General features: G+C 48.5%; 1 protein-coding gene across 1 annotated transcript in view; it reads right to left on the bottom strand.

Moving 5' to 3' along the window:
• Cdh23 (cadherin related 23) overlaps positions 1 to 22,737 on the bottom strand; it is a 368,288-nt gene extending 345,551 nt beyond the window's left edge. The window contains exon 1 of the mRNA XM_087898136.1: positions 22,406 to 22,737. The gene's annotated coding sequence lies outside the window, so the exon portion shown is untranslated. The remainder of the gene's footprint in view (positions 1 to 22,405) is intronic.
• Between the last annotated feature and the right edge of the window lie 1,046 nt (positions 22,738 to 23,783).

Below are 23,783 nucleotides of genomic sequence, written 5' to 3' on the forward strand. Positions count from 1 at the left end.
TGAACCAAATTCAGGGGAGACCCTGTCCCAAAATATAAGGTGGAGAGGGGTGGAGAGATATCTCAGTGGGCAGGAGAACTTCTTCTGTAGCATGAGGACTTGAGTTTGGATCCCAGAACCCATGTGACAAGAAGCAAAGTCTCAATACGCCTGTAACCCCAGCACTAGGCGGGATTTCTGGCACAGGCTAGCTGATAGCCTACTTATCAAACAGAAGTTCCAGGTTCAGAGAGAGACACTGCCTCAAATGAGTAAGGAGACAGTGACAGACATGAAAACTAATGGCCTCCAATGATCTCAAGGAGTGTTGTGTATGCATACGCAGCACACCCACACACTTGCTCATATCACACTCACAGGCGTTCACATACACAGAAGAAGACAAAACAGAGAGTAATTAAGGGAGATATCCAACACTGATGTCTAGTCTCCACATGCGTGTGTACACAGCCACATAAAGAGGGGCATGCAGCACACACAGTAAATAAACTTGAATAAAATATGTCCTTCAATGTTGCAAAAGAGACCACCCAAATGACAAATCTCCTCCCCTAATAGAACCCACTCCGCCTTCTAGATGTTTCTGCTCCCTTTTGGACTTTTGGTCTCCACAGTCACCATTAGCCTCTTGGAGCAAGTTGGTCATTCACTTGACAAACTCTCCCTGAGTCTCAGTCACAAGCTGGACTGAGGCTTAGCAGGTGTCAGGACTACCTATGCCACAGCTGGTATGAGTGACTGGTGTGGGAATTCATTCAGCCAATAGCTTTAAGGTACCAGCCCTTGGGGCGTGGTCTGAGGGGCTATGTGCGGACGGATAAATGCAGAGAAGAAGCATGCTCGCTCTCTCGGGAGGTCGGAGCAGAAACAAGCCTGTGCACATCTCCCCGGGGCAGAGCTTCCACCTTGTCCAGTATTCTGAGTCTGTGTTTTCCCTTTGAGTCCCATTTCCTTCGTATCAACACGATAAAGACAATTACGGAACTCTCGCGATACCTCTCGCTTTAAGTGACTTTCGCCCTCAGTGGCGCTTCAGGTATTTCAGGCACAACCATTCTGGTTGGTTCTTTCACAGTGCCCCCTTCTAAGTTCACCGTCCCTTAAAAAGCCAGTCATAGGTCTGAATTAAGAAAGTCTAAGGTGCCCACTTCTGATTTTCAAACTAAGTGGGATGAAACTTGATGACACATACATCCCATGTTTAGAAGTGATGCAAGCTGTCGCTCACACTGAACTATAAAGTACATCCACGGACAGTGGCCGGCTGGGGTGCAGAGAGATAAGAAATGTATGAGAGAAAAGGAGAGACGCCCAAGCTGCAGGACCTGGAGGTGGGTCAAGGGACAATGGTGATAGTGGTGACGATGACAGTGGTGGCGATGATAATGTGATATGGTGATGGTAATGGTGGCGGTGGCGTTGATAATGGTGGTGACTATGGTGATGGTGAGGATGATGGTGGTGAGGATGATGGTGGTGGTGATGGTGGTGGTGGTGATGGTGGTGGTTATGGTGGTGGTTATGGTGGTGATGGTGACAGTGATGGTGGCGGTGGCGGTGATAATGGTGGTGACTATGGTGATGGTGAGGATGATGCTTGTGGTGGTGGTGATGGTGGTGGCGGTGATGGTGGTGGTGGTGATGGGGGTGATGGTGATAATTATGGTGGCGGTGGCAGTGGCGGTGATAATGGTGGTGATTTTGGTGATGGTGAGGATGATGGTGGTGATGGTGGTGATGATGGTGGTAATTATGGTGATGGTGAGGATAATGGTGATGAGGATGATGGTGGTGGTGGTGGTGGTGGTGGTAGTGGTAGTAAAGGTGGCGGCGGTGGTGATATGGTGGTGACTATGATGATGGTGAAGATGATGGTGGTGAGGATTATGGTGACAGCAGTAATGATGAGGGTGGTAGTGATGATGGTGAAGATGATGGTGGTGAGGATTATGGTGACAGCAGTAGTGATGATGGTGGTAGTGATGATGGTGATGAAGATGGTGGTGATGAGGATGACGGTGTGATGGTGGTAGTAATGATGGTATGATGGTGGTGACAAAGATGACGGTAGGCATGGTGGGGATGGTAACAGTGGTGGCAACTGGCCTTTCTTGGGCTTAATGAAGAATTAAAAACTACATACCAAAAATAAGAGCCAGGCTAGTGGTGCACACCTTTCAGGAGGATCTCAGTGAGTTCAAGGCCAGCCTCACATACATAGAGAGCTCCAAGTTATTCAGGGTTACCTAGTGAGACCTTCTCTCAAAAAGAAAAAAAATCCAAAAATGAATAACATATTAACTTTAAGTCAAGGTCTGAAGAGACAGGCTTGACAGGGAATTAGATACAGCCGAAGAGAGGACAGGCAAACTGGAAACAGTTGAGTGGGAAATAGCTGGAATGAGGCACAAACAGGAAAACACAGACGGAATGTTGGTTCTCAAAAACAGCTTAAGAGATAATGGGATACGATAAGACCTAAGTCTCAAAGGAAAAAGAGAAGAAACCAGAAGGAAAAAATATGGAGGACACGTTAGCTGACACTCTTCTGATACAGATCAAAGATATCAAACTACAGATGAAAGACACGCTGTGCACATAAAGCAAGTAATCAAACTCCAATTGCTAAAAACAAAGGCAATTTTTTTAAAAAAAAAAGGGAACAGTCAGAAAAATTCACATTAAATTCTAAGGTGCTAAAATTTAAAAGATGACTTGTTAAAAAAAAAAAAAAGAAAACATGGGAGCCAGAAAACACTGAATTGGAAATAATTTCACTGAAAATTCAGTACTCAGTAAAATGTCCCCTGAAAGTGAATGGGTAATGAATACATTGTGGTATGAACAACAGCGGATTGGCAGGGAAAAGGGAGGGCTTCTGAAAATGAAAAATTCATTCCTAAGAAAATGTAAGTGGCTGGCAAAATGGCTCAGAGGTCAAGACTGCTTACTGCTCTATCAAAGGACCTGAGTTCAGCTTCCAGTACCTACATGAGTTGGCTTACAAAAGCCCGTGGCCCCAGTTCCCAAGGACCTAGCACTCAGTTCTAGCTTCTGTGGGCACCTGCACACACACACACACACACACACACACACACACACACATACACACGTACCCACATGTACATGCACACACGCACATGCACACATGTGTACACACAAGCACGCACAACACGCACATGCACGCACACACACACACTAAATCTTTTAAATGAAAAACAAAGACAGAAACATGAAGTGTGAGACTTCATCTCAAAAATTAAAAGAACAATAAAACAAGAAAAAATGAAGAATAAAGAACATCAGACTGAATAATAATAAAAATATTTTTATAATGTAAAATACACACACAACTGAAGTCTGTGCCTGCTGGGTACACACCTGCTGCCACCTGATCCCGTCTCAGAGACACTTGTACAGCCATGTCTATCCACCATTCACAACAGCGAGAAATGGAACCTGCCCAACTGTCCATCAGCACCCAGAGGGGTAAGAAAAATGTAATACATACACATGATATTTTATCAGTCACAAAGAAAACAAAATCCCAGCATTTCCAGGAAAATGGACTGAACTAGAAATTATCATATTAAGTGAAGTGTGACCCAGCCTCAGAAAGATAACAACTGCATGGTCTCCCTCTACATGTATGGGAGCGGGTAGAGTGAGCAGACTAGAGAGAGAACTATGAGGGGGGAATGGGGTTTATGGGCGGGGAGAGTAACATTTGTGGCATGAAAGCAGAAGAGGGGTGCAGTGCGGGGGGTGGGGACAAGTCTGTATGAAAATGGCTGATGAAACCTGAAACTTTGTATGCCAATTTTTAAAAATAATAAAAAATAAATTAATAAGAGTAATTAACAGCTGGGTATGGTAGCCAGGCAGAGGTGGCACAGGCCTTGGGACACAGGGACAGGAGAAACTCTGAGTTTGAGGCCACCCTGGTCTACAGAGAGAGAGTGCCTCTCTCAGGGCTACTTAGAGAAATCCAAACAAAACAAACAAACAACAACAAAGAGCTGGGTGTGGTGGTGCTCACCTTTAATCCCAGCACTCAGGAGGCAGAGGTGGGCAGATCTCTGTGAGTTTGAGGCCAGCCTGGTCTACAAAAGCAAGTTCTAGTACAGGCTCTAAAGCTACAGAGAAACCCTGTCTTGGAAAGGGAGGGAAGGAGGAAGGGAGGGAGGAAGGAAGGAAGGGAGGGAGGGAAGAAGGGAGGGAGAGAGGGAGGGAGGGAGGGAGGGAGGGAGGGAGAGAAAAAGAAAGAACCACCTCCTCAAAAAATGAAAAAAAAAAGAATTGTGTGATGAATAAAGCAGTAGAGGGAAAAGTGGAACTAAAAAAAATCACCAAAGAACATTTAAAACCCAAAGGAAAATAACGATGTAATAAAAACGGGAACATGGAGCCAGTGAGGTGGATCAGCAGGGAAAGGTGCCTGCCAAGGAGCCTGAAAACCCTACTTTGATTTCTGGGACATACACAGTGCAAGGAGAGAACTGACTCTTGCAAGTTGTCCTCTGACCTCTACGCTTGAGTCACAGCATTCAAGTGCCCACACATATATACAAATAATAAATAAATAAATAAATAAATAAATAAAAGCAAAGTGTGTGTGTGTGTATGTGTGTGTGTTCTGCGAATATCTTAAATGTAAATGGAGCAAAAACTCAAAAGACAAAGACAGACCAAAATTCAAAACAACTACATTCCATTTACAGAACATGCATTAGGCTGGAGAGATGGGATGTCTTAAGCAGTTAAGAGTCTTGTGTTCAATTCCCAGTACCAACATAGAAGCTCACAATCATCCGTAACTACAGTTCCAGGAGATCCAACACCTTCTTCTGGCCTCTGCAGGCACCAGGCATGCATGCAGTGCATGGATATATTCACACAAAACACCCATACACATAAAATGCAAACAAACAAACAAACACACGTACAAACATACATACATACGTACATAAAATGACACATAAACAAGGAACAAGAGCTGATTTCCCAGACCCACAGGGGGAGCGAAAGAATCTGTCCTCTGACCTCCACAGACACACAGATACACACACATGCGCACACACACACACACACACACACTGAATAAAGTGAAACAGGAGGACCATGAGGTGCCTTTGCTGTCAACTGACTTGAAAAGCAGTGAATGATAAAGTCCTCACAAGATACAATCAAAACTAAAACTGACACACAAAACGCTAAAATCCTAACGGTGCTGTGACGCTAAGAATTGAGAACTACAGTTTATAATCTTCCCGACAAGCAGGAAGCCTAAGTCCACACCGCTGCCCAGCCAGCCACTCGACGGGTAAAGAGAACACAGCACACAAACCTTCCCAGAGTTCCCAGGAAAACAGGAAGAGGCAGGAGCAGTTCCCGCCAGATCATAAACCAGGAGTCTGATACTGCGACCCAATAGGGAAAGTCAGAGCATAAGAAAGGGAAATCCAGGGGCACATCTGGAAATAAAATCAAACCCAACGTGGCAAACTGCAGAGCCATGCAGGACACGGTCAACCAAGACTGTTGGAGCTAGTCAGAGGTAGAGAGAGACTGGGAAAAGAAAAGTGTGTGAGTGTGTGTGTGTGTGTGTGTGTGTGTGATATGTTTGTGTGTCTCTGTATGTGCCTGTGTGTATGTGTGTGTACATGTGTATGTGCATGGTATGTATCTGTGTGTATGTATGTGTGAATGGTGTGTGTGTGTTGTATTGTATCTGTGTGTTTCTGTCTCTGTGTACGTACATGGGTGAGTGTGTGTATGTGTGCATTCTGCACTTATTATAGGAATAAAAGATAGACTAACTTCTGAAAATCCAACATTATAATTCTCTACACTGTCAGAAGAAAGAAGAAATTTTATAGTAACATGTCAACAGACACAATAATGCATGGGAAAGAATAATCTACAACCCAGGCATGGTGGTGCATGTCTTTAATCCCAGTACTCGAGAGGCAGAGGCAGGTGAATCTCTAAATTCAAAGCCAGCCTGGTCTATATAGTAAGTTCCAAACCAGCCAGAGTTTCATAGGGAAACCCCATCTCAAAAACAAAACAAACAAAAAAAGTTCTTAGCAAAAGAAACAGAAAATGTCACACATGCAAAGTATCTTTAGCTAATGTATTCAGGAGTGAAGGACTGGCCACACCATGGTGGTGCATGCCTTTAATCCCAGCACTTGGAAGGCAGAGAGAGGCAGGTGGATCTCTGAGTTGGAGGCCAACCTGGTCTACAGAGCGAGTTCCAGGACAGCCAGGGCTACACAGAGAAACCCTGTGTAGAAAAAAAAATGAGTGAGGGATTGGGAGCTTTTCCTCTCAGAGTGGGAACAAAGTAGGGGTGTCTGCTACTGCCACGTATACTCAATAGAACCGCTAAAGGTTCTTGGTAAGAGGTAGGAGAGACAGCTCAGTTTTTAGGAGGGCTTGCTCTTGCAGAAGACCCCAATTCAGTTCTCAGCACCCTCAGCAGGTAGCTAAGAGCCACCTGTAATTCCAGCTCCAGGGGACCCAATACCTTCTTCTCACTTCTGTGGGCCCCCGCATGCACATATGCAAACATACACACACATAAATACAAAACAAATCATTCTCCAAAGCTCTAGGTAATGCAACTGGGCAACAAAGACAAACTCAAAGTGAGGAAGTAAAGTGACGGTAGTGTCCACATGACGGGAGCCAAGACTGGCAACGAAAGAAACCTGAAGAGGAGGTAGGGAAAGCAATTCTACTTATGATGGCACCAAGAAGGATGAAATACTTAGGACAAATGACTGTAAAACACCTGGTGGAGGAAACTAAGGTGAGAAGATTACTAAATATAAAGCTATCCCATGTTCATAGCTAAGAGCTCAGTGCTGTTGGGATACCGCCAGTGCCACCTAAAACAACCCACAGATTGAATGCAGAGTCTCTAAAGTCCCAATAAGAACTGAGCATGGTAATCCAATGCCTGTAATCCCCATACACAGGGCACTGAGGTGGGAGGATCACAAGATCAACCTTGACTACACAGTAGATCCTGTTGCAAAGAAAAATCCCAGTGGTATGAGTCACAGAAACTGGAAGATCCAACGTAAGACATTATGCAAAATCTCAAAGCATCTTCTAAATAGTTAAAAAACCATCCTGAAAAAGAGAACATAGCTTGGAGGACTCATCCTTTCCAATGTGAACCCTACTACAAAGCTACAGTAATCAAAACATGTGACACCAACAGAAGGGAAGGCACACCAACCCACAGAATAGAATGTAGTCCAGAAATAAACCATCTTACAGAGTCAGCTACTTTTGTGAAAGGGAGGTACCAGTACACTGGGGAAACTGATCACATGCAGAAGAGCCAAGCTGACGCCTACCCAACCTTGTGTGCAAAAATGAACCCAAAATCAAATGGAAAGAGAAACAAACTTATGAACTGTATTAGTCAGGGTTCTCTAGAGGAACAAAATGAAAGATAGATAGATAGATAGATACATAGATACATAGATAGATAGATAGATAGATAGATAGATAGATAGATAGATAGATAGATAGATATGGATGGATGATGGATGGATGGATGGATGGATGGATGGATGGATGGATGGATGGATGGATGGATGGATGGATGGACAGGCAGATGGATGGACAGATAGATGGACAGATGATAGATAGGCTTATAGGCTATGGTCCAACTATCCAACAATGACTGTCTATCCATGGAAGATCCGAGAATCCAGTAGTTGTTCAGTCTACAAGGCTGGATGTCTCAGCTGATCTTCAGTATATGCCAGAATCCCAAGGAGTAGGCTCTGATGCGAGTGAAGGAGTGGACTTGTCGGTGAGAGTGAGAGCGAACAGGCAAAGTTCAAACCTTCTCCCGGGTCCTCTACCTAGGCTGTCACTAGAGGGCATGGCCCAGATTAAAGATGAATCTTCCCACCTCAAAAGATCTGGATTAAAAGTGGGTATTCCCACTTCAAATAATTTAATTAAGAAAAATATCCCACCCAGATGTACCCAGCTACTTAGGTTTTAGCTAATTCCAGATGTAGTTGAGTTGCCAGCCAAGAATAACCATCCAAGAACCAAATCGCTAAACTTCCTAGAAGAACGTATGGAAAATCCTCGTGGCATTGGCGACAGCAGTAACTTCTATGACACCAAAGCCCAGACAAGGCTTTGATACAGCAAGAAAGATATTTAGGCTTCATTAGAATCAAAATCTCTGGGCACCAAAGGAGATTCTCCACAGAGGGAAAGGGAACCCTCAAAACAGGGAAATGTTCATAACTTGTCTATCTGATAACAAATTAAGACCCAGAATACAGCTACCAGTCTACAACTCAAAAGCAACAAATAACTCAAGTCAAAGCTGGACAGAAAGCCCAAATGGACAATTCCCATGAAGGGATGCACCACACGGTCTACACCTGGGGGAGGGGCAGGAGATGCCAATCAAAGCCACAGGGCTAGAGCAGCAGGATGTGGCTGTCACTAAAAAACAAAGAGTAAGTGTCTGTAAGTTCACTGAGGAGCAGTACTAGGGAGATACAAAAGGGTACAGCTGCTGTGGAGAACAGTCATTGGGACCTCAAAAAGCTCAACAATGTTGCCATCGTATTTCTAATCCCACCCTTACATGTATACTGAGAGTGGGGACCCAAATAATACGCACACACCAATGTTCACAGCAGCATTTTCAGAGGTTGGAGAGCTAACATCCAGCCGCGCATGAATCGTAAACAGAACGTGGTGTATACACACCAGACAGAGAATTGTTCAGCCAATAGAAGGAATTGGGTTCTGAACTTAGAATACGTGACTCCAAGTGAAGAAAGCCAAATATATAAGGCACCCCCAAATAAGCCAACAAAAAAATAAGGTAGACATTGGCAGGAGTAGTGAGAGTGGGAACGGGGAGTTACTTTATAATCGGCATGGAGTTTCTGTTTAGGAAGATGAGACAGGTTTGAAAACGGAGGACGGTGATGGCTGCACAAACCTGAGAATGTACTCATCACCCCTGAGCTGTAAGCTTAAACATGATTTAAGTGGCAATGCTTTTAAGTTTTTATGTTTAATTGAGTGCATGTGAGTCTGTGTCTGCATGAAGGTATGTGCACATAAGTACAGTGCCCAAGAAGGCCAGCAGAGGGTGTCAGGTCCCCTGGAGCTGGAATTACAGGCAGGTGTGACCTCCTTACGATGCTGGGAGCCAAACTTGGGTCCTCTACAAGAGGAGCAAGTGCTCTTAACTAATGAGTCATCTCTCTGGAAGATAAGTAGCAGATTTTATGTTATATGCATTTTACCATAACTGAAGAGTGGGGATTAGGAGAAAATAGTCTTAATTTTATGAATGGTGTCAACAAGAAAGCTACAGCAAACACCACAATAGCAAACAACAAAAGCTTTGTCCTTGGTGCCAGAAGTAAACTGAAACAAGACAGCCTCACTACCACTGCCATTCAGTCTAATGCTGAAAGCCTCTGCCATCGCAATAAGATAAGAAAAAAGTCTCCAATAGCGTGATATAAAAATCTTATTTCTACAGAAAACATGGTCATGTACCCTAAATTATTTTAAAATTCTGCACATAAACTGTCAGAACTAATAAAGAAATTTAACAATGTTTGTAAGATATGGGCCAATATTTTTTTAATCAATCATACTTCTACAACAAACAGGTGATTGGATATGAGAAAATATCACTTACAACAGTACTTAAAATCATAAAACACATGGAAATAAATCTCATAAAAGTTAGAGATGCTACAGACTCCTGAATGCTTTCCTGAAAGAAATGTATTAAGACATGGATAAATGGTGAGGTACATCTTGTTAATGGGTTGGAAAACTCAATATTGCAAAGATGTCGATTTTCCTCGATGCAGTTGCAATCAAAATCTCAGCAGGGTTTTTGTGGAATGTTCAAAAGCTGATTCTAATAGTTATATGGAAATGCACAGAGTCAAAAATAAACAATAGCCTTAAAGAGAAATAAAACTGAAGGATTCACACTATCAGGCACCAAGCCAGTGTTAGAGAGCTGTCAGAACCACTCCATGGATTTGTATTGGTAATCTAAGAGAACTGCACATGCATTATTACCTGTGCCAAAAGACACACAGGCGCACACACACACACACACACACACACACACACACACATATGCATACACCTTCACAACAATCCTTTTTTGTGATAGCTCAGTTTCAAATCATTGGCCATCCACTAGCATGTTAAACTATGTCGCCGTCATGCTGCAGAGAAACAGAAGTGAGCTGGCACACACAAGAGGAATCTCACCAACAGGTGCAGTGTGTTAGAACATGGAAGCCAGGACAGGGTGTGATTCCATTATCTTAGTTGAAATGAATGTGGCATGAGAAGTCAGAATCGGTGTGGCTAGGAGGAATGGTGGGGACATACCCTCTAGTGATCAGGTTCTGGGTGGTGCTGATGAGGAAGTGGCTGCTTGGTGGAGCTCGGGCTGCACGTATGTGATTCTCACACTTCTCTGTGCGTTACACATCATTTTAAAAATGGAAAAAGTCCTGGCTCACATGGCCCCGACATCAATACTCTAATCACAGACATGACTTGTCTCACTTCTGTCCCTTCACCAAGGGAATCATGGGGCTTATCTCAGCTTGGGCAAAGGAAGCGGCCTCCCCCTCCAGGACAAGACTCTCCACCATAAGATTCTTTCTTTCATTTTCATTTTTTGGAGACAGGGTTCCTCTGTGTAAAACCTCTGGCTGTCCTAGAATTCACTCTGTAGACCATGCTGGCCGCAAACTCACAGAGATTTGTCTGCCTCTGCCTCCCGAGTGCTGGGATTAGTCATGTGATACCACCTCCTGGCTTAGAGGTTTTTTTTTTAAAAAAAATGAGTACCTATTCTGTGTGTGCGTGCGTGTGTGCACGTGTGTGTGCCATTGGTGTTTTGCCATTGGTGTCAGGTCCCCTGGAACTGAAGTTACAGTTGTGATCTACCATGTGGGTCCTCTGGAAGAGCAGTCAGTGCTCTTAACCACTGAGCCATCTCTCCAGCCCAACTTAGAGCCTTTCTTAAGGGTAAAGGTAACTCAGCAGCCCCAGGTAGCATGCTTGTGCTATCTCAGAAGCCAGCATCACCATAATAAAAATAGCCTATGTTCAGTGCTGTCTTTCTAAGTATTTTACACAACATACATACTTTTATCCTCCCAAGAATTCCCTGAACTGGGCCACTGGCATTTCCATTTTTCTGACCAGAAAACAGAAGGACAGTGATTAGTGAACTTAGGGAACCCAGTCTTTCACAGTGGCTGAGCAAGGATTGCACCTGGGTGTCTGACTTCCAGACTGACACAACCCTTTGTTTAAATGGGCACACAGATAAAGCTGGGTATATGGCGCCTGCTCACACTCACCCAAGCCAAACAGCAGGCTGTCTCTCCCAAGCAGGTAATTGGAGCTGTACCACCCTTTAAAGGCCTAGTTCCAAGACGAGAAGTCATAAGGTAGGCCCCAGTCAGTGGGGCTAGGTCCTAAGTCTAGTGATGCAGGCTGAGAGGCTATGGAGCTGTAGGGGGATGTCCCTTGTCAAACCTGGGGGTGAGGGTGTCGGAGTTTCCCCAGCTTCAGGCCCCTGCTACTGAAGGAACTGAGAACAGAAGCAAAAGTGGGTTCCAGAGAACCCGAACTCACCCCCAGGCACTGACTAGGGGTCCTTTGCTCTCTACCCAGGCCATTTCAGCAAGAGAAAGCCCAGGCCAAAGCACACAGGAAGACAGACACATGTACAGAAACAAGCACAGATGACGAGGGATCCAGAGCCAATGCCAGAGAAGAGGGCTCCTGTGTGGTTAACACCCTTGGAATGGGGGTGTTCACCTTGCCTTCTCCCATATCCCAACGTCACCTGCGACACCCTGGCCCCTGCATGGTGGCTCCCAGAGAAGCTGTGAAACATGCAGGTGCAACCAGGTCACCTAGTTAACAGCCTCCCTCCCCGCTGTATTATTCATGGGCTCCCTTCTTCCGGCCAAGCTCCAGTTTCCAATAGCCCTCAGGCAATGTGGACCTGGCTTGGCTTGGCGGGGGTCAGCCACGCTGCTCTAGCTTGTAGCACCCCGCCTTCACACCTCACACCCTGCCCTTCCTTTCCTGTAACAGCTTCCAGGACACTTCAGGTGAGGTGGGAGCTCTGGGGTCAGAGAAGAAGGGCAAAAGAGGGAACTTTTAGCTGAGTGAGCTACAGGATGCTAAAGCCTCCAAAAAGAGACAGGTCATACATACATACAGAGAGGGAGGGAGGAACAACTGTCCCAAATACAGGATTCCAAATAAGTACCAAGGTCAGGACCACAGTGTGTCTATTTCTGTAACTTTTGTTGATTTTTGTTTGTTTGTTTGTTTGTTTGTTTTTGAAACAGGGCCTTTCGGGTAACCCTTGGCTGGCCCTGAATTTGCAATCCCGTATTGGAATTACAGGTGCAAACCAGAATGTCTGGCCCATTCTTATTTTGAGTACGCATATAGTTCCCTGCAAACAAGTGGCGCTTAATAAATATTTGCTGATGCAAATGCCTTGTGAAACGGTGGATGTCAAAATGAGGCGCGGAACCATTGGGAAGACACTGCTCTTTGGGTGGGGAGGTGGTCATGCTGCGACAGATGGTGGCGTATTGTTCACATCACCAGATCAGTGGTAATCAATAAAAATGACAGACAGATGGACCTCACGGGGATTACACAGGTCACCATTGGCTCTGCCAAGCACTTTTGCGTATCTTGTGGGAATCTTGGTCCCCAGAGCAGGAAGGGCTGCCGCTTGCAGGCTTTAGGGTTTGGTTTGGTTTTTTTTTTTTCCAGTTTAACAGATGAGAAATGAGGGTCCTAAGAATTAAGTTTTGGGTCAGCAGCAGACCTGTCGCCGATATCTCTGTGTGTATGCTAGGGGGACTGGCATGGGAGGGGGTGGCTTTCCCCGGCATCCTGTGTCCTTCAATGGCTCAGAGTCACTGGGCACCTGCCCATGCCATCAAGCCACTCACCCGGCTTCTACAGGACGCTTACTTGAGTCACGAGCCAAAAGCTCAGCCTGTGGACAAACCAGCATAGCCATGAGTACTGAGGGAGCCATGAGCCAGTCTGATCCACAGCAGGGGCCAGGGTGGAGTGAGGGACAATAGTAGCAACAGCCCCTGCTCAAACTTTCAACTTCTGGACAGCTCTGAGGTACCATCAGGAGGTAACCCTGGCTGTTGCTGCTTAGATGCGGAGATGGCCACCTAGCTCACTCCGAGGACTATCTGAGTCACTCTCCCTCTTGGCTCTCTTAAATTCCTTACAGATATTGGAGACATTTATATATCCCATCTCATCTTGATGACAGGAAAGGGGGTGATCCAAATACCAGCCCCAGCTCTGTTCCTGCTTCTCTGTGGCTCTAGGTTGTATCTTTGGTCCATTTTGATCTCCTTCCATCTACTTGGCCTCAGACTTTGGACTCTGCCCTCAATAATGGGAATGACTAAGGAGCTCCAGAGCCTTGGCAGAATTCTGCCTCAGTACTTGCTAGCTATGTGACTTTGGACAAAGTGCACAATCTCTCTGTGCAACCCATCTCTCGTCTGGTAAAAAAAAAATAGATAACGCTGTAGGTTTTATGCCTTAGGGTTGTTATAAGATTTCAGCGAGGCTAAGCTTTGGACCTGGTACACAGGACGTGCCTAATAAATGTGCCTTCTCATTACCACCAGCTCTGACACCCTCTAAGTCCATGTCACAGGTCACAAACTGGCCACTCATAGGCCTATGATATATGTTCCCCTAGGATGGGGTCACTGAGGCACCAGGTCCTGAAACTGCACATGGCACTGAGCCTGGACTCATTAAATATCTGCCAAATAAATAAATGGCCTCTTGGTGTTTTAAAAGTGGTGTAGGAGGTTCTTCTTTCTATGTGTTGCTTTCATTGGTTGAATAAAGAAAACTGCCTTGGCCTTTTGATAGGGCAGCCCTTAGGTGGGTGGAGTAGACAGAACAGAATGCTGGGAAGAAGGGAAGTGTGGCAGATGCTATGATTCTCCTGTCTGAGATGGACGCTGGTTAGATTCATGCCGGTAAGCCATAGTCAAGTGGCGATACACAGATTAATAGAAATGGGTTAATCAAGATGTGAGGGTTAACCAAGAAGAGGCTAGATATAATGGGCCAGGCAATGTTTAAATTAATATTATTCTTTGAAATAATGTGGGGGTCCCAGCAGCCTAAGAGATGCTCTGCCAGCTGCCAGCAACCAAGGTAGATGGCAACAGCAGTGCCCTCCCCGTTTTGGCATGGTGAGCTCATAGAGTACACCCCACACCTGCCCAGCATCCTGAATCCCATATGCACCTGAAGGTTACCCACTTAGCCCAGTGCTGGATACAAGAAAAGTCACACACAGGGAGAGTTGCCCCATGCATCTGCCCACAATGACTTCTAGAACCCCAAAACCTACTCCAGTCCCAAGTCTAGCAGAGAAGAAGGGAGGGCCTTCTGATTTGCTCAGTGCCCCCAAGACACCTCAGCACTCAAGCCATGACATACTAGACCTCTGCCCGAGAGGACCAATAACCCTTCCCCCACAATGCTCCATGATGCTTCTCAGTGTCCCAGGCCACCTAATGTCCTGCTTGGAAACACCTGTCTTAGTTTGCTTTCTACTGCTGTGATGAATACTATGACCAGAAGCAACCTGGGGAGGAAAGGGTTTACTCCAGCTTACAGTTTGTAGTGCATCCTGAAGGGAAGTCAGGGCAGGAACTAAAGCAGAGGCCATGGAGGAGTATGGCTTTTCGGTTTGCTTACGAGCTACAGGGACAGGGTGCCACCAGGAAGTCAGCACTCAGGGTTCCACATTGAGATGTGCTCTCAATGTCACCCACAAACTTCCCATGAAAAGAGATTATCATGAATTTGACACGGTGATTATTTGTGGAAACAGTAACATCTGGGGATCATGTCGACATAAAATTCACTTTCTTTCTCTCTCTCTCTCTCTCTCTCTCTTTTCTTTCTTTCTGAGACAGGATGGTAAGTATCTCAGGCTAGCCTTGAGTACACTGTGTAGCAAAGGATGGATGCTCTTAAACTTCAGATCTTCCTGCCTTTACCTCCTAAATGCTAAGATTACAGGTGTGAGTCACCATACCTACCTTATGTGGTGTTGAAGATAAAACCGCATGCCTTTAATCCCAGCACACTAAAGGCAAAGGCAGGCGGATCTCTGTGCGTTCGAGGCCTGCCTGGTCTACAAAGCTAGTTCCAAAACAGCCAGAGCTGTTTCACAGAGAAACCCTGTCTTGAAAAAAACAAAACAAAACAAAACAAAAAAACAAACAACAACAACAAAAAAACCCTGCACTCTACCCACTGAGGTACATCCTTAACCCTCTTTTAAACTTTGTCAAAGTGGTTAATAGACAGTAGGCACTGGCGCTGATGGCCTGTGCTATTTTTCTGTCAGACAGGGTGCTGTAGGTATTCAGTTAGAGGCCTCGGAAATTGGCTAGAGCTGGTATGTGTTCAGAACCAGCTGGTGGGCTGAATGGATGCCTCCCAACTATGAGGGTGGGGGCCTGCGGAGCCCTAGAAGGTCCCACTGGCTTTCTAGACAAAACCCACCATTGCATCTGTCACTAAGACACAGCCCAGCTCCCGTAGTAGGGCAAAGGGATCTCAGAGTCTTGTACTACTGATTCTCTAGACCTGATCTCAGAACTTTCCTGGCCACAGTAAAGAGGGGAGGCACCAACTTCCCAGAGTCAGGGCATCCTGGAGACTCAAGATGAAGATCTAGGCTGGCCCGGGGCAGGATGATTACCACACTCTCTCTGAGGGCAAAGGACAGAAGAAAAGTATATAAGCCAAAAGATCCCTTGGTGTTGGACTGTCCCCAGGAAAGGACAGGTCCCCCACACTGAGAGGCAAGGCAAAGCCCACATCCCTGAGGATGTGACACAGGTGGACCCAGACAGGTACCTTTTGTTTTCTCTCTCCCCTCCCCTGCCTCTGTGCCTTCCTCTATGTCACTCTGTCTCTCTGGTTTTCACCAGATCCCAAATTACAGCATTCCCTCAGAAACAGACAATCAAGGTGGCACGCAGGCCCTTGTCACAAATGGCATCTCAGGTCCTCTCCAAATGGAAGATGGCCTTTAAGGAGAAAGGCAACATAGTTAATAGCATGTCCAAGGAGCTGGGAGGGAGAGGGCAGGGGAAGAACCAGCAGAGGTAAGTACAAGGTTGACACTCCCAGCCTCTCAAAATGATAAGAAGCTGTCGGGGGCTGGAGGGGGGGGCTCTGATACAGGGCCCAAGCCTCCTAGGGCCCACTAGGATAAAAAGAAACAGGACTCCATCCTCAGTTGGCCACTGACCAAGCTCAGTTTCATATAAAGGCTATGGCTTGACCTCAGGCCTCAGTCTGCCCACCTATAAAATGGCAGGACGAGCTGGTGCCCAGAATGCTTCAGCTCTTCAGTCCAGGTCACAAACGCATGTGGCCAAAGTGGCCAGGGGGTGGTAGGCATGGTGGGGAGCTGAGAGCTGCAGGCTTACTCCCATCAAATAGGGAACTGCAGACCCAGGGTGAAGTTACAGTGTTAGGACTTCCAAAAGGGTACAGGATAGGCTAGGAGGGGCAAGAGGAAGGGTAAAGAGGATCGGTTAGGAGGGGCAAGGGAAAGGGGACAGGATAGGCTAGCAGGGCCAGGAGAAAGCCTGAAGGCATTGGGCCTCTATATGGGTTTGCAAAGGCGCACAGACCCACCTGTGAAACCCACGATTGCTCTTGTGGATAGGCTGGCCTCCAAGCAGAGATTCTGCCCTGAAAGAACAGTTCAAGGACGCAAGGCACGGTGGCATATCCCTATAACTCCAGCACTAAAATGGTGGAGGCACAAGGATTAGATGCTGAAGGTCAGCCTGGGCTGCATAGTTTCAGAGTAGCCTGTCTAGGGACTGGGCTCTATGGCAACTCTCAGCTCCTACCCTTCGTCCTCAGCTACACACACAGATACAATTGAGACTTGCAACTCTCAGCTCCTACCCAGCGTCCTCAGCTACACACACAGATACAATTGAGACTTGCAACTCTCAACTCCTACCCAGCGTCCTCAGCTACACACACAGATACAATTGAGACTTGCAACTCTCAGCTCCTACCCAGCGTCCTCAGCTACACACACAGATACAATGTTACTAGTTCTAATCAGAGCATTGAAGGTCTAGACTTCTATGTGAATCTGCAGACTCTAACTTTCTAAGCGAAAGTCCAAGAGAAAAACTATAACACCGCTCATACAGTACGCATACACACACATACACACAATGCATCTTCAAGCACAACTCAATTCATGAGCTTCTCAGGTCATCGAGCTCCGAAAGTCAAGGGCCATCTCACCTCTATGATAGTGTGTCTCACCCACCATCAAGTCACATCAAAGGGGCTAAAAAGAAACTGCTCTTTCCATGTACATCAAAGGCCAGACTTCTCCTAGTTTGCAGATGCAGACTTACTGATGCTCACAGGAAGTCTATGGGCAGATGGAAATTATCCCCACTGTACAGATGAGAATGCCAAGGCCTGAACAATGTTAGGTGCCATACCAGGCACTGTTTCAGCTTAGTCCTTAAAGCTCCTGCAGGCTGTGCATTATCATCCTGGTCCCAACCCACACTTGAGCGGGGTTCAGAATACATGCAAAAATGAATGCCAGACCGGAGCCGCACAACACAGCCCAGGGCCACATGCCTTGTGCTGAGCAAGACAGAAGCCAGGCACAAAGAGCTAAGCCCATCTCTAGTGACCACAGGAGGAGCAGCAGCACCCGCCACACCCCACAGGGCTGAGTCAGATCAGATTCCATAGTGAAAGCCTAGAAGCCAGCTCCTTGTGGCTACTTCTTAAATACGCCAGCCTCTCACTGACACTGGAAGCCGGGGGGTGGGAGGGTGAGAAATGGGCACTGTGGGTGGGGGGGGGTAGATAGCAGGGGTAGAAGGGGGTAGTATGCATTTTCTGCTCTATAAGACTCCACAAGGCTACTTTCAGAGCAAATCCAAATGAAGATGGTCCATAAATATTCTCATGTTTTCTGAACTGACTCTTTTGTAGCATATATATATATATATATACATATATACAATATATACATATATATTGTGTCATATATATATATGTATGTATGTATATTTCACTGTTGCTGCAGACTTTCAGATCAAGTTCTAGAAATTTCCAGTTCCTTAGGTGCACCTTTTGTGTCCCAGTCATGATGTTCCCAGGGGAGCTGTTAAATGGCGCCTCTTAACTGGTGATTCTTCTCTCTTTTTCTTTTGAGACAGAGTATCCTGTAGCCCAGCTGACCTCAAACCCCTATGTAATTGAGGATGACCTTGAACTCCCGATCCTCCTGCCTTCACCTCCTGAGCGCTGGGATTACAGGTGTGAACTGCCTTGCCTCGTCTTATGCAGTGCTGGGGATCAAACCCCGGGTCTCATGCATGCTAGGCAAGCGCTCTACCAACTGGGCCCTATCTTCAGCTAGCTGTCCTTTTTCAGTGGGCCCTGTGCTCCTCAGTCCCCACCACTTCCTATCGGCTCATAGTTGTCTTTACTTATTTTCTAAAAAGTATTTTTTAATGTTTTCATATTTATTTATTTAGTGTGAGAGCTCACGTGTGTGTGCATGTGTGTGTAATATAGTGTAGTCACACTTGGCATGCATGCAACAACTTTCATGTTGGGTCTCTCCTTCCACCTCATGGGTTCCGACAGGCTTGTCAGCAAGCACCTTTACCCCCAGAGCCGTCCCACCAGCCTCTTTGTTTTGTGTGTTTGAAAGAGGAACTTTCTATGCATGCAGCCCACTCTGGCCTTGCGCTTGACAATCTCCCTGCCTCGGCCCTGCAAGAACTGAGATTACAGGCATTTGTAACACCGTGGTATTCCCCACACTACTCATATCTGCGTCGCAGACCCTTTAAGTGTGTGAGCTGGAGATCTCCACTCGAAGAGTACACACCCACATCCAGCAGACGGGCAGGCACCATTAGGAGCTAACACAAACCGTTGAGACCAGTTACAGGCCCAGCAAACACGAAGGCGAGACAAGGCTGAAGGACAATCAGGTCAGCCAGTGCCCACCGGAATCACACCACACCACTCACCACCTGAGCAGCAGCCCTGAGGAGGGGGGCGGGGCACAGAGAGAAGATGGGGCCTGGGCCCTCCATGAGGAAATCACAGAGCCAGAGGCCAGAGAGATGCAGACTAGCGGGGAACTCCAAGGAAAGGCAGCATGAGGGGAGGGATGGAAGAAGAGAGGAGGAGAGGAAGAAAGGGGTGGCCTGGAGAGGCAGCCTACCCAGCCGACCTCCCATTCACGGCTCCATCCCAGTCAGGATGGCTTCTAGAACAGGCTGCACCTGCAGCCAGAATCACCCATGAGACCTTCAGAAGCATGGCCTTTTCCACTGGAAGCAAGATGCTCCCAGCCCGTGGAGTCCACCTTGACCTTGTTCACCCACTAATGACAAACAGGGTTGACCCAGTGCCAAGAGGAGCCAGATTCCAGATTCAAAAAAAAAAAATCTATAATTGGATAAGAAACAAGTTCCAGAACAACTGAGTTCATTTTTAAAACAACCTTTACACACAAAAGCGTTGAATTTCTTCAACATGAGAGCCCAAGAATATCAGGCTAAACACACACACACACACACACACACACACACACAAACACTTTTTTGAGATGGACGAGGAGTCACCAGCACCTTATCGCCCTGCTCTATAAGGCCTTTGACTGTGCCGGTTGTTGACCTCCAAGCCAACGTACGCAATGACAGAGCTACACTGTTCCAGGCAGAGGGCGGCACAGCAAAGACAGGGCTGAGGTGTATGTGGCGTCCTCTCACATGTGACACCATTAGCCCTTCCAGGCCTTTGACGCCAGCTTTGAGGGCAGGGGCTGGGAAACACATGCCATCATGCCCACCATGAGCCTTGCCTGGTGCTAGGGACCTTCCCTGGGGTGGTAGAAGTGGGAGCGCAAAGCCAAGTGGAGAAAAATCTTCGTCTACACCCTTCCCACGGTGCCCACAGTGAGCTAAAGAAGCAGCCACTCACTGAGAAGCATTAGTGGGACAGTTGAGATTGGAGACGGTTGCTCAGTTCCTTCTGCCTAAGGACAGCATCTACCCACCCCAGATATCTTGGAGCTGGAGACTATGCATCTGGTTTCCGGAAATCTGCCCACCTCCTCCTGGTCACAGCAAACATACAGCAATGCATTGTGCTGCGTAGAAAGCCAGAATGCCCTCTACATCTGTTCAAAGCCCTCCAAACACAGACACTCTTGTGGGCATCCGCAGGTACGGCCCCAGGGGCTGTCCAACCCTAACACAGGTATCCACGGCAGGACTCCCTCTACATTTCAGTCCTATGGCCTAGAAGGTTCTGTGTACCACAGCAGAAACTTAACAGTCTATCAACTACTCATGGACCTTAGAGAATCCAAGGCCCGATCTGGGGAGGGTGGGGTGGGGGTCTAGAGAAGCTGCAATTCTCACAGGCTGTCCTGATGCAGGTGCTAGTAGCCCACAGGCCACGCTTGGGCAGTAAGGTTCTCCTAGGCTGTCACCTCTTGGGTGAAGCATTTGGAACCCACATTTGAACAAAGTGGCCTTTATAGAGCTGAACTGGAAAGAATGAAGCAGACATGGTAGGGTGACAGGCAGGGTGGCTTGTGGGGAAGGGGGGCCAACTGAGAGATCACCCCAACTGTCTGTGGCCATAACCTCCAGACAGCCATTTATTGAACAGCTGTGGGAAAGGCCCAGCTAGGGAAATCGGAGACAGGGGTGACTGTAGGGACCCGGCCAGACCCAAAATGCCAGCTCTGGGCCACCACCCTTAATGCTTGCCTCCAGCACCTGGGTAACAGTTCTGTTCACACCAGCGACTTGGTAAATGCCTTTGCAGATCACCAGGTGCTCTCTCTGCCAGGTGGGCCTCTGTTATTCCTACAGCCAAGGTGCCCCTGGCCCACCCCTCTTTGGTAGAGTGACATCTGGTCCTACCACCCCCATAGGTGCTGGCCGCATTGCGCCTACCCCTGCACCAGGAGCCAAGTATTCCTTCCAGCAGCTCCTGCCACCGTGGGCTGACTCATCACCACCTCGCACCTGGCCCCAACCGTGCTCCGCAAGCCCACCCCCGCTCACAGCGTGATTCTTCACAGGGCAAGGATCTGGCTCCTGCATGCCCGCAAATAATCCTCATCCCCCCTCCGGGTTATTTCAAAATCCGGATTGAGGTGGCAGGCACTTGCTAAGGAGCTGGATGAGGGGATAGTGTCAAAGTCTGCTTTGGCTAAGACTGCCAAGTGTGCAGAATGGGCGTGTCCGCTTTCCGGAGTGTGTGGACGTGTTACTACTCCTGCAAGGCTAATTTCTATCAAGGTGTGATCACGCCGGGGCTGGGGCCGGGGCCGGGGCCAGGGCCGGGGTCGCAGTGGCCAAGGGCACCAGATCTCCGCCTTGCCTCTCAGAGGCAGTGGCTCTCCGCGCTAGCTCTGGGGCAAAAAGGAATGAGTGCCTGACGGGCGGCCAGCTGCCACCACCCTAGAATGTGCGGGATCTGTACGATATCCGGTCTGACCTGCGGGAGACAACAGGGGCAGTGCTCCCGGAGCCAGCTCTGGGGACAAATAGTACATTGTCCAAAGTCGACCAACCCCGGGGCCAGGGAAGCGAAGCCCGAGCAGCGCGAGCAGCACGCGGCTCCCAGCGCTGCTACAGACGCTTCTGCCTAGAGCCACCTATACTGGGAAGGTGGCAGAAGTCCCCTGGGGTCTCCTGTGGGCCTGGGAAGGTGAGCGGGGATGAGGTCTACGTGACTTTAGATTCCTCCAGTGCCCTTGCCCACCCTGAGGTGGAGGAGCCACACCCCACCTCCCCGGAGACTCCAAATAGGGCCCCTGAGTTCAGAGGGGACAGGATGGTTCCCAACACCTTCTCTCACCCTATCTAGACCCTGACTCTCCCGAATGCGTGAAGAGCGAATCCCGTGAATGTCGCGGTCCCAGGAACAGGGCTTCGGGTGGCGCGCGTCTTGCCAAGGCCAACAAGCAGGAAATTGGAGTTCCCGGGAATCAAAGTTGCCGCGCGTCCGGCCGCGGGCTGGAACCGGGCGCAAGACAGAGGGAAGACTCAAGCGACAGCTGCGCAACCGATGTCCCGGGAACAACTGGCTTTGCCTGCTGCGGTAACGGCCCCGCAACACTAACTTTGGTGGCACGCAGCAGGCTATCGGCTTAGGGGAAGGCGAGGGGATAGGGGAAGAAAGGGCCGCGCGAGGCTCCCAGTACCGTGTGCGCAGGTGGAGCGGCGTTGCTCCGCGCCTCGAATCTGCTCGCCACAGGCTCGGACCCCAAGGGCCACCTGCTCCAGTCCTGGCCACCGCCGCGTCTCGCTGCCGGCACGAAGGCCGCTCCGAGATCCACTCGGGCCACCGGATCCCCGCTAGCTGCTCGCTGGCTGCAACTTCAGACGCGCAGCGAGCTCGGAAAAGGCTCGCCCCACACAGCCAGGGACACGGTGCCAGCGCACTCCATACCCTGGGCCCGCTCCTTCTTACGCAGCTCAGCGCCCGGCTGCCGTGGGTCGTGTTCCCGGATCGTGCATCGTGTCTTGCTTGGAGCCGCAGCCGCTGCTCAAGTCCGCGATCAACTTTCCCTCGCTCCTCCGCCCCGCGCGGCCCCGCGCCAGTCCCCGCCTCCTGACGCGCCGCGCTCCCCTCGCCGCGCCCGTGCTCCGCCCGCCCGCGTCCGCGCGCCGCACCTTGCTCCTTGGACCGCTATGCCCGCTGCTCGCCGGGCGGCTGTCCCGACCCCAGCAGGGCACCCAGATGGAAAAGTGCCTGCTCCAACCGAACTGTCCTCTATGGAAGCCATGGCAGCCCGTGGAATTCCTCCCAAGGGACTGGAGGGAGCCCACAGAAACTGGCCTTGGGTACGTGCCCGAGCCGGACCTTAGGGTCTGCAGTCTTGCAGTGGGAAACAATCATAGTCCCCCCCCCGCCACCCCCCAGATGCTCCCAGCAAAGGCCTGGGGCTGCCACGCTCGCGGAAAGAAAAGCGCACCGCCTATGTGAGCCCGCGCCATCTGTTGGCTTTAAGCGCCCCCTTTCTGCTCCAGGAAAGGTTGAAAGGTTCCTCTGATTCTTGGTGCTGCTGGTCACATCTGGGCTTCCATCACAAGCCCCCCTGATATTAGAAACTAGGGGCCCTGGGTCAGAGACACCCTGGAGGTCCCCAGGCACCCACACCCCAGAGATACCCCTCTGTAGCAACCCTGATTGAAGGATGGTTCCCCAACCTTCTTGCAAGCCTAGAAGAAGCCCTTGAAGCCTTGGACAGCAGGATTGACTGGGAACACGAGGAGGTCTTTACTCCCCGAGTTAAATGAACCCGTCCCTGGACAGGCCAGCTTATTGGCAATGGCTGCCTGGAACCAGGGTCTAGGCCCGGACTTTCTGGGCCTCAGCTCATTTCGCCTTCAACACAGCTTTCGACTGGATCCTGAGGTTAGCCGAGGTTTCTTGACAGAAAGGCTTCTTCGGGAAGGAAGACAGGGATTTGCCAGGGGACGGAGACAGGAATTGCACCAGAACAACTCTGAATCTAGAGTACCACTCCTTTAGCATTCATTCATTCATTCATTCATTCATTCATTCATAACATATGC

Source organism: Myodes glareolus, chromosome 18 (genome assembly GCF_982192425.1).
Source record: "Myodes glareolus chromosome 18, mMyoGla1.1, whole genome shotgun sequence".
NCBI lineage: Eukaryota > Metazoa > Chordata > Mammalia > Rodentia > Cricetidae > Myodes > Myodes glareolus.